General features: G+C 44.4%; 1 protein-coding gene and 1 non-coding gene across 2 annotated transcripts in view; both read left to right on the top strand.

The window, feature by feature from the left end:
• The window catches only part of BACH2 (BTB and CNC homology 1, basic leucine zipper transcription factor 2), a 150,752-nt gene that overhangs the window by 2,899 nt on the left and 136,993 nt on the right, over positions 1–10,860 (top strand).
• Positions 5,963–6,037, top strand: TRNAI-GAU. Its single transcript has one exon. It is a non-coding gene; the product is annotated as a tRNA-Ile (tRNA).

Genomic DNA, 10,860 nt, shown 5'->3' with positions numbered 1-10,860 from the left:
TATGGTTGGGTTTGCCATTTTTTGTGCTTTTTTTTTGTTGGTCCTCGAGCAGCCAAGTTCACCTAGGCTGCAGCACCGCACTTACATGCCCGGCATCTGAAGTTCCTGCTCTGGGATCTTTGGGCGACACCAGGCCCATGTTATCTAAGGAACTGCTGAGCTCATTCATCTCCTTTTCACGGCCCGCTTCCTTTTATTTTTAGCCAAATCCGTCAGGCCTGACAGGCGGGGAATTTGAGCCAGAGAAAGGGCAAAGCTCCAGGTCCTTTCCACAAAGCAATTCTTCTCCTCCCTCCTGGGAAGGCTCCAAACTTGGCCTGCTCGAGGCAGATGGATTTGTTGAGTCATGTGAGATCATTTATTTTTTTTCAAAGCGAGGAAGAAAAAAGAAAAAAAAAAAAAAAAAGAAAAAAAAAAGAAAAAGAGGTGGGGGGGAAGGGGTGGGAGATCGTGCGCTGCCAGGGCTGCTGCGAGCGTAGGAAATGTGCTGCGAGGCAGCTAGACAGAGGAATGCAGCAGATTCATTCTTGTATAAGGTAATGTCTCGTTTACAGTTCAGGGTGGAGCCAGCACGGAGGAGAAATCACTCGAAAACAGATTACTCATTTAGAACAAAAATTCTCCTTCAAATAAATAATAGTAATAATAATAAAAAACAACAACAACCACAAACCAGCGAAAAAGAGAGCCCGCGCGCACGGGTGTGCAACAAAGGCGGCACCGGATTACAGTAGCGGTAAACTCTGGGGCTGGGAGGTTGCTGGAAAATGAGTTTTCTCCGTGATGCAACCGGAGTTTGCTTTGTCTGGCCGCCAGCGGGGTGGTGGGGACGGGGAGCCCGGGTGCGGTGTGAAGGGGCGTTTGTTTCATGCAGTCCAGGGATGTTTTCGGGTGGTGGGGACGGATGGAGGGAGCGATGTGGGATCCCGAGCGGGCAGGCTGTGCTGGGGTGTCGTTAACAGAAAAAATTGGGGGGGGGTGTTTGCGTGGAGAAGTCGGGGGAGAACCTCTTCTTGTTTTGGTTTTGAACTGGTTATGGCATGATCTTCATTACATCAGGGAGTAAATTGCATTTATTCAGTTGCATTTATTCGATTTTGTTACTATTTGCATTTTTTCGGTTGCTTTTATTCGATTTTGTTACTGTTTGCAACCTAAGCTAACCCCAGCATGTTGGTTTGGGGTTTTTTAAGTGGGTGGTAAGAGAGAACATCAAACTTGGGGTTTTTTAGATCTTGATGCATCCTGGAGAATTAGGTTGGGTTAATTTATGCAGTGTTCTAACGAGATGCGTTCGAACCTTTAAATAGACATGGGCTGTATTTAAGTATTGTTAATATAACTTCCAGTTTACTCCAGATTTCTTAGCAAGGCAATATCCGAACATTGCTCTTTTGTCCCGATGATGGTTAAAAATCAATGTAGGAGCAGAAACTGAAATGGGAAATTGGTGGAAAACATGTGCAATCGAACAAGTCCAATGCAAAGCATATGATTAAATTCTCAGCAGCAGTTAAGGAACTCAGGAGAGCGTGTAAACGTGGGTTTGTATTTTAACTTAATCCTTTCCTCATTGAGCAGCATCTTCTGTAGACTCTGCAGTGGTGTCAACTGAGGTGCTTTTCTCTGGGGAGGGTTGCTCTGGAGCCTTTCTCTCTCTGCTTGACCTTGTCTTCCCTTTTTTCTCCTCCCGCTTCTTTTTTACACATTTGCCTGAAAGACCATCCGGCTTTCCCAGTCCGCTCACTCTGCTGGGCTGTGCCGCTGAGCACGTTCGACGTGGGGACAGCCTTCACTTCTCGTGCTTGAGAGTTTTCTCACTTGGTGGAAACCTTTTGTCTACGGTGTCTCTTGATCAGGCCGCCTCATTAATTCTGTTAAAGGAGTATTTGGCAGCTCCTCAAGTCCCAGCTGGGGTCCTGCACTGTATAAACCCACAACGGGGTCTCTGCCCCTCAGCTCACAGTTGATGTCTGGGGTGAGGATCAGCAGGGGGATAAGCATATAAGGATGAAAAGTATGCCCAGGCTCAGGACCTAGACCATGTGATGAATTGTGGCCATAATACAGCAGCTTTTAAAGAGGAATGGCTGTAGATTGCTGTGACATCCTCAGAAAGGTCCCAGAGAAGGACATAGTTGTTATTTATTCTGTTTGCCTAGTTACTGTGACTTTCTTTCCCCTCGTCCCCAAAATACCTAATTATCCTACATTTTCTGTTGCTGTGAGCAACACTTCCCGTGGTTACCTAGGGCTACAATTGCAGCAAAATGCTCACTTTATAAAGCTAATCTCCTAGCAGTGGCTGTGGGATTTCCAAAAGAAGAGATGTTTGTGAGGAGTCAAAGTTTGTAAGATTTTTGTCTTGGTGGACAATTCTGCCTAACTCCTCTGTTACCTGTTCACATTCGTTAACAGTTGAGAGCTCAATAGCTTCTCTATTTACAGCACTTAGAAGACTTACAGTTTTTTTAATTGCTCTGCAGAGCACCCCACTCCCCAGTATGTCCATTTCCCACTCCGAAGATGCCACACGTGTTGCTTTTTACATCTTCACATCTAACAAACAGCCCGATGAGACCGGTTTTGGGAACTGTTCATGACCTGACTATCAGGAAAATCAGCCTTACTCTTCCTTCCCCTTCGTTCACAGCCGCTCAACTTCCTCCCCTTCTTCTAAAAGTGTGTTGTCTATAAGATGCTATCAGCCCCGTAATTCTTTTATCTCACTTCTCCTGTCGTTTCAATTCTTCTGCTCCTATTGCCTCTTCCTCTGTCTCACAGTTAGACCAGAAATTTCTCTGCCGCTGGCATCTTCCCTCCTCCCATGGACTCTGGTGCTGCCTTCCCTGGGAAGGCTTGCCTTCAGTTTGCACAGGTAGAGGCCTTCGTTTATGTTAATTTTTTTTTTCATTGCTGCCTTAAGCAGCCAACTTTCTCTCTGCCTTGGTTGGAGGTGAGGGAGGTCCTCAGTGCCTCCCTCACCAAAGCTGCAGAGCCTGCTGAGGTTGCTCAACCTCCTGCTGAGGTTGCTCTTTCCACAGCAACGATGCAACCTGTAGCTGGGGTTTTGCTTGCGTTCCTCCAGGCATGACAGCACTATGTTTCCTTCCAAAGACCTTACTCTGTGTGCTAATTGTATAACCTTCCTGGATCCGAAGTTGTGCCAAGGAGAGACGCTCTGCGAGCAAGGTAACCCTCTGTGTTTCAGCTCATATTATCCTGCTTGACAGGATCGGATAGCAGTTGCCTCCCACAGAAAATTTGGGTAAACTTTATAATTCTCTGTGGTGATATCTAAGATGAGCAGGGTGGTAAGCTCCCTGTATCACAAACATTCGTTTATGGACTTAGAAATAACCTCAAAATATATAAATCTCTAGCCTGACAGCTTCCCCCTTATAGAAAATCATAGAAGTTATGGTGAAGTGGTGACAATTTCCTCTTCTTCATCTACACATCTACAGGGCATCCCAAGAGAGAGGCGAGATCTGTTCTAAACAGATTAATCTAAATTTCTGTGGAGCTTTTTAGGGCATTAAATCTATGTAAATTTTTCTCATCAAGCAGCGAACTGGTGCAGTGGTGAAGCATAGAACTGTTTGTAATGCGTTCGGAAACCTAGTTGTTTTCTGGTAGCAGCCAAATCCCATTAACTGTGATGTTCCTGCTTCCTTTTTCCTCCTGTCAAGCCTTCTGGATAGTGACTTCTCTTAACAGCTTGTTTGGAGAATCTGCCTTGAAAATCTCCCAGCCTCTCTGCCCCTCCCAAAGCAAGGGAAACTCTGGGAGCAGCTTATCACCTGCTCATCGACTGACTTCCCTTTCTGCTAGAACGTCTCCACTGGCTGTACACCAAACAAACTTAACCTGCTTTCCCTTCTGTTTAGTCGAGCGCAGCAGAGGTAGAAGTCATTTTGGAGATTAAACTTTGCCTGTTAGTTTAGTTGAGACATCAATCCAGACAGCACAGCGTGGATAAAATTGGCTTCCCTAATTCCCTTGGAGCATCCTTAGGGATCCTTGAGAGTTGTCTGAGAGTTTCTGGTGAGGATGTGCGAGCACCCCCTGGTACTGCCCTTGCAGCAGCGGATTTTTTCAAGTTCGTTTTAAAAAATACCAAGTGGTTTTAAGGCTCTGTTCACTCCATTAGCTTTTCACTGGTTGTTCCTGTAGCGTTTCTAACGGCTAATGTGATCCTTCAGTTTTTTGCCTTGATTCTGTTATAAATTAAATTGGTGTCAATAAAAGCTGCTTCTGGTCACACGCTGTAAAAAGATGATTTTTTACCTCTTTGCAGCCTTTGTGCTCTCAATGGGAACGTACTGTTGCTCCTTGATGAATTCATTCATGTTTAATAGATATTTGTGGGCCGTATTTGGCTTTAAGTGGATGTATCACAGCTCTTGAGGCATTTTGGTGGCTAAATAGCTGGGATTAGACACTCCGGTTACTCATGCCCGTGGTTTTCCTGTGTCCATACCAAACTGTGTGTGTTACACAAATATTTTTAGTTATAGCTTTGCCAGATTTGTTTAAGGAAAAGAGATTTTCTCGTTTTTCAGAGATGTTTTTATGTGAGTGAGTGGAATTATATTAATGTTTTTTCCTCAGTTGATCAAATTCTAAGTGCTAAGATGAAAGGCACACTATTACTTGCAGAAGTAAGACTTGCTTTTCCAGGAGTAGAGCAATTTATCTTCTGTATCCACTTCTCTAACTGCAGCCTGTAAAAACCCTAACGCGTCCTGCGAGTCAATGATTTCCTCACTGCAACAAGTGAAAAAGTCAGATGTAAAATGCTTTTATCTGACGCTCAGTTCCATGTGTAATACCTCTTGATTACTATGGTCACAGCATAAATAAACATATTTGATAGCTTACTTGATCATGCAAATATTGAATGTCTTTCTCCTTCATCAGAATACTCCTTTTTTCAAAGATTATCTGCTGTCATAGAGGCACAAGCTGTTGCTTAGGTAAAAGGGAATGCCATATATGGGAAAATAAACCTGCACCCGCAAGGTAGCTTTTTACTAGAAAATAATGAGATTTCTTTTAGCAACTTCAGCTTGTTGTTTTCTGTTTGAATACTTTCTCAAAATCAATAGCAAAATACTAAAAAAAAAGTTATCATGCCTTCTGGGAGGATGGCATAAATAATTAACATAGGACATCTCTCTACTTGTTTTTGGGTTGATTGCTTATTAGCTTCCACATAGTACCGTGAATGGGTTTGAAGCCCCTGAAGTGGGCTTGGACTGTGCCAGCTCCGACTTGCTGCTGCCCTTGGCTGTGATTAACAGCATCTGGATGGATCATAGAATCATAGAATGTGTTGGGCTGGAAGGGACCTTTAAAGGTCATCTAGTGCAGCTTCCCTGCAGTGAGCAGGGACACCTTTAACTAGATCACGTTGCTCAGAGCCCCATCAAGCCTGACCTTGAATGTCTCCAGGGATGGAGCCACCACCACCTCTCCGGGCAAGTTGTTCCAGTGTTTCACCATCCTCATTGTAAAGAACTTTTTTCTAACGTCTAATCTAAATCTACCCTGCTCTAGTTTAAAACCATTGCCCCTTGTCCTATCGCTACACGCACTTGTAAGCAGTCCTTCCCCAGCTTTCCTGTAGCCCCCTTCAGGTACTGGAAGGCCACTATAAGGTCTCCCTGGAGCCTTCTCTTCTCCAGACTGAACAACTCAAACTCTCTCAGCCTGTCCTCACAGGAGAGGTGCTCCAACCCTTTGATCATGTTTGAGGCCCTTCACTGGACCTGCTCCAACAAGTGCACGTCCTTCTTGCGTTGAGGGGTCATGACAAAACAATTGTCTTCTACTTGGACGTGCCGCTTGGGCACAGGCATCAGTGAAGCCCCTTCTGCAACCGGAGATGCTGGAGGTGAGGGGACCACGTGCTGATCCTGGGGAGGATGTCTCATGTGGGTAGGGCCACACTGCCGAGGGGCTGATTAGCTCAGTCGGTTAGAGCGTGGTGCTGATAACACCAAGGTCACGGGTTCGATCCCCATTCGGTCCCCATGTGTTGCCTGATCTAGTTGAGAGGCGTCCCTGCCCATGACAGGGAGGTTGGATTAAGTGATCTCTAAGGTCCCTTCCATCCTAGGCCATTCTATGATTCTATGATGGTACACATGGCACAACCTCGCTCAGCTGTGCTTCTTGAGAGTGAGAGGTTAAAAGGACAAGGGAAAACCACGATCTGAAGCAGACTCTTGCATCTGGTGGGTCTGTTCTTGGGTGACGCTCATTTGGTTACGTAGCTCAAGTGTGGCAAGAGTTTCACCGCTGTCCCCGGGCTGACAGTCACATGCCCAGTGGGAAGGTACTTTTCTGCTGGGTTTTGCCCCTTGGTGAGTGTTGTCGTCGGAAATAACAGAAAAAAAAAGAACAGAGGTTTATGGGATGTCATGGCTTGTTCACCATTTAAAGTATGTATTCTGTGATTAATTCTCTGTGGGGCAAAGGAGGAAAGGAGTTCATGCCCTAAACTCTGATGAATTTGTAGTATTTAATGCAAATTTTAACCATGAAGCATCAGTGAGTTAAGTAGGGCTCAAAGGTCCTCGGCATTGCTGGGGGAGTTGTAACAGCAGATGGTTCCCAGGTGCATGCAGTGATACTTCTAGAAGAACTGAAGGTTGGTATTTCCAAACAGAAGGGGAAACACACGCAAGTTGGTGACACATATTTCAATTTTCAGTGCAGTAGGTGGCAGAAGAGACAAAGCGACAGCTTGGCTGAGGTAGCTACTTGTCCACGTGCCACAGTAACAAATGAAGGCCACACCATGCCTACACCCAAGACCCTGGGACAAAGGTGGCATCATATTCCCAGATGCGTCTGTGAGGTCTGTCACCTGGTGTGATAAACATGAGGCCATAAGAAGATGGGAACGTTAGATGTGTGTATTGCAATGCTCATGTTAAATGCCACACTGAGCACTGTGTCTTATGTATCTACGCTGTCTTCTAGTAGGCTTCAGGCCCTAAAGGTTTCCTGGCAGCCTAAACCAGTCCCAGTTATGGCTGTTTGTCCTCTTTCTCTCCCCATGGTGTCCTTGGCTAGAACTAATTCCATTTCCTCAGCCGTTGGTGTTTCTGAAGACATACCACGAGCTACTTGATGGGGTGAATCCAGCCAACAACTGGATTGGATTTTGTGCAGTGCAGCAGAACCATCTCATTGTGAAATAGCGTTGAGGCAAAGAAGTAAGTGATAGGAAAAAGGAACTGATGGCTTCAGGCTGCAGTAGAGCTGCACTCTTGATCTACTAGCCCTGTCAGACAGGGTGGAAGAGGTACTTCTTTAGTGGGTAGTGAAGTAGATGCTGGAGATTTTTCTTAGCCTACATCTGATAGTCTTGGACTTCTGATCTACTGTCAGATAAAGTAACCCTAAAAGCCTGAAAAACATGTCCTTTCTAAGCATACAAGAATCTTTCCTAATGGAGAGGCAAACTGAAGGAGTAAAATTAATGGTGTTTTCCCTAATGTTTCGTAGACATATGTTTCCTTTTTAAAGGTGAAAGGGATGGTCCTCATCCCACTTCAGTTAAGATGAACATATTGTTTCCGTTCTTATTTATGGGAGATTTGGCATCCCATTGCTTGTAAGGACATAATGTGCTCTGGTGCATGTGTAACTTCAAAGTCAATGAGGTTGTGTTTGTAAAACAAAGAGGGTGATTTGGCTCCAGGTTTGTAACTGGAGAAGGGAAGCACTTTTGTCTATCAATTTACAGGAAGTTTGTTTATGGCTAAAATTGGCTTACCCATTTGCTGTGCTTTTTTCCCAAGAATTGTCCTCTGAAGGACTTTTGGTCTTGATGGAAACAGCTTCATTGTGTAGGCCTGCCAGAGGGCATTTGATTTGCCTTAGAGCTAAAAGGAGTGAACAGTTTTTGATTCATGCTTATCAGAGGAACCTACCACCTTCCAATGATGACTTTAGTCCTCTTTTATACGTACTTGGACATAAACTTTGAATTCTGCAGCTTTTTGATGGCCTAAATTCTGTATATTTGGTTGATGTAAAGCCTTGTTGAGCAACTACTTCAAGTTTTAGGCCCCTCACTACAAGAGGGACATTGTGGTGCTGGAGAGGTTACAGAGACAGGCTGCCAAGCTGGTAAAGGATTTGGAGCATGTGTTGTACGAGGAACAGCTGAGGGATCTGGGGCTGTTTAGTCTGGAGAAGAGACAGAGGGGGAACCTTACCGCTCTCTACAACTACCTGAAAGGAGGTTGTAGCGAGACAGGGGTTGGTCTGTTCTCCCCAGTGGCGAGTGATAGGACAGGGGCAGATGGTCTTAAATTGTGCATGGCAAGGTTCAGGTTGGATATTAGGAAGAATTTCTTTACTGAAAGGGTTGTCAGGCATTGGAACAGGCTGCTCAGGGAGATGGTTGAGTCACCGTCCCTGGAGATGTTTAAGAGACGGGTAGATGTTGCCTTGAAGGACATGGTTTAGTGGTGTTGATAAGGCTAAGAAAAGGCTTGACTTGATGATCTTGAACATCTCTTCCAGCCAAAACTGTTCTATGATTCTGTGGTCTATTACCTACATTCTGTTTCTGTGCCCACTTGTTTCATAAGAATTATTGTCAGCGTTTTTTCAGGACATTAATGTTATTTTTGCTGTTGAAGGTGACTGAGGATTGAACTGGTGTTGAAGTTGTAAAAGAGTTGATGTGATGTAGTGGCAAGGACACTGTTTAGGTACATCTCTTTAGGCACTTGCTTGACTGTCTTTGCAGGAGAGCCTGACTGCTCCGTAAATAGAACCTGAGCACTTCTGAGCATCTCAAAGAGGCTGAGATATAACCCTCATACTATGGATGAGAAATAGAGGCAGGAGCGCAGTGATTTGTCAAAGGCCATTGAAGATATCTGAAAGGTTGGGATCCGGATCTCTTCCACCCCACCCCAGGAAGCTGAATTCTGTGACTTCTAGTATGATGTTTGCTTCCTCTTCTCTGAGAAACATGAGACACTTCCCGTTGGAAAAATAACTGTTCTTATCATGGGAGGCAGGGACACACATTTACAAATTTGGAACCAAGTTTAAGACTCATTGCTATGAAAAGCCAGCACAGTTAGAGAGTATCTGGCTGTAGCTGTAGTGTGCAGTGTTAAAAGGGGAGATGGTCTGAGGGGGCACAATCAGCAGGTAGTAGCTGCTCTGTTGTTGCTTCACGTACAACTTGAGAGTTTAGTGGCTGAACCAGAGGAGGGACTTGGATTTAACACAGCTTTTGGGCTGGTCTGTCGGTCCGTCGTTGCATCCATGGACTGTGTGCAAGGACAGGTCCTTTTTGTAGAAAAGTCTCTTGCAAAGAATGGGTCCTTGTTTTTCTTAAGTAGTCTGGTATCTGGCAGATAGGGCTATGTTAAGGTAAATTGCGTGGCTGCAAGTAGTTAATTGTTTCTGTAACCAGGTTTAACTGCGGAGTGCTGTGTTTGGTAAAGAGGATCAGGAAGGAGTTCATATCGTTTAAAAGCAGTAGCTGTCCAAGGCTAATTATGAAAAACATGCCAAGTGGAAATACTCATTTTTTAAATTATTTCCATGAGCAGCTCATAGACAGGTTTATGCTGCGCTGGAAGAAGTCTGACTGCACTTTAATGTAGATACCTGGATTGGTGATTAGGAAAAGATTGTTAAACAACTGGAATTTAAATACCGGTACGGCTTTATTGTAATAATTTTCCCAAAGGCACACTGGTAATTCTGCTAAATAGAGAGTTTAATAGACTTTAATAATATGTACTTTGGAGACCCTATACACAGAGGAATAGTGCATAAAACATTCATTACGGTAAACTGCTACCTTTGCACGTAACGAGGGATCTATCTACACAAAATCGGCACGTGGTGTGTGACAGCACGTTGCTGGGTGTTAATGGACAGGTCATTATCACGATCACTTACCCATCAGTTCACCTGTTGTGATCGAAGTTGAAGCCCCTGTCGTTTCACCTAACAGTGAATGGATTATCCCAGGTAGACATTAGTTAATTTTCTGAGAAATCTTTTGCTGGCAGGAGAGCTGTGGTGGTTCACAGGGCCTTGTTTTCATTTGATGTACCTGCTTAGTGTAAAGAGAAGAGATACATAGTAGGAAACTTGATGATCTTAAAGGTCTTTGTCAAGCTAAACAATTTTATGATCCCATTTAAATAAATAAACGAGTGAAAGAGTAACCAAAAAGCAACCTTAGCGAGTGGCTCCTCAGCAAGATTAGCGTTGGATTTTGATTTGATTTTGCTGTGCTGCTGCTGCTGAGAGCCCTGCTGGAGAACAGGCGAGGACGAGGAAGGAGCAGATGCTTTTGGTAGAACAGTAGCGCATTTATCTCTTTTAATGAGGTAACATCATTAGTGCTGACAAAGTGCTGCAAATCAATACATGTAATGGACTGCTGCTGGCTTTCAGTAGCGCACAGACTGTTGTACCTTTGAGCATTTGAATCTGCTGAATCACAGGTCGGGCTTTATCTCCTGTCTAATGCTGATTTGTTGGTTGATTTGGTTTTTTTTTTAACGATTTTGTTTCCCCCATTCCTTGATCTTTGCCTTTGATCTCCAAGAAGTGGAGCACACCTCCACGATATGTGTTGGGGCAGACAGAAGCAGACTGATTTTACGAGGATGGGAGTGTATCGAAATGCCATGTATGTCTATTGCGGTGCAAGGACCTTCCCTTTAATCAGGAGGTTGCAAATGCCTATTTGAGCCTGATTCCTTCTGCCTAAAATGGCTGCAGGTTTTGGTTTGGGTGGCGTCTTTTTTTTTTTTTTTTTTTTCCCCCTTCCCTCCTCCCTCCTTCTTTTTCAGCGGG

Source organism: Apaloderma vittatum, unplaced genomic scaffold (assembly GCF_000703405.1).
Source record: "Apaloderma vittatum isolate BGI_N311 unplaced genomic scaffold, ASM70340v1 scaffold3659, whole genome shotgun sequence".
Lineage (NCBI taxonomy): Eukaryota > Metazoa > Chordata > Aves > Trogoniformes > Trogonidae > Apaloderma > Apaloderma vittatum.
Note: the sequence above shows the minus strand (reverse complement) of the source record. Positions and strands in the feature narration are given on the sequence as shown.